This window comes from Phytophthora infestans, genomic scaffold, assembly GCF_000142945.1.
Source record: "Phytophthora infestans T30-4 supercont1.43 genomic scaffold, whole genome shotgun sequence".
Classification (NCBI taxonomy): domain Eukaryota; phylum Oomycota; class Peronosporomycetes; order Peronosporales; family Peronosporaceae; genus Phytophthora; species Phytophthora infestans.
In genome coordinates this window covers 21,247-22,104 of record NW_003303716.1, presented here as the reverse complement: position 1 = coordinate 22,104, position 858 = coordinate 21,247, and positions in this window count along the sequence as shown.

Sequence of the window (858 nt, the reverse complement as noted above, 5' to 3'; positions counted from 1 at the left end):
CAATTCGAGTTCCCGCTAGTATACAAGTCGATACACGTAAAAAAATTGGGAAACATTTATTAATTGAGTGAAATTGAGATTGTATAGATGTCTGTATAGGTGGTGCATATACGAAATGTAAATTTTTTTTTTTTGAACAAAGAGTTCGAGTTGGTGTAGGTGTATTTAGATTATGGAAATGTTAGAAAAGTAAAAAAGAAAATATATTATAAGAGAAAAGCAAAGATTGGCAAAAAAATTGTAGATGTGTGGTAATAATAGAAGCGTCTATAAAAAAGCGAATTTTAATCAAAATAGATAGGGAGAATGAAAAATGGAACAAGTCAAGAGTATGAGTTTTTTTAAAGTAATCATGAAAACCCGCAAGGGTAAATCAGGGTAATATAGGGTAATAATAGGGTATTAAAGAGCAATCAGGGTTTAGGGTTTAGGGTTTAGGGTTTAGGGTTTAGGGTTTAGGGTTTAGGGTTTAGGGTTTAGGGTTTAGGGTTTAGGGTTTAGGGTTTAGGGTTTAGGGTTTAGGGTTTAGGGTTTAGGGTTTAGGGTTTAGGGTTTAGGGTTTAGGGTTTAGGGTTTAGGGTTTAGGGTTTAGGGTTTAGGGTTTAGGGTTTAGGGTTTAGGGTTTAGGGTTTAGGGTTTAGGGTTTAGGGTTTAGGGTTTAGGGTTTAGGGTTTAGGGTTTAGGGTTTAGGGTTTAGGGTTTAGGGTTTAGGGTTTAGGGTTTAGGGTTTAGGGTTTAGGGTTTAGGGTTTAGGGTTTAGGGTTTAGGGTTTAGGGTTTAGGGTTTAGGGTTTAGGGTTTAGGGTTTAGGGTTTAGGGTTTAGGGTTTAGGGTTTAGGGTTTAGGGTTTAGGGTTTAG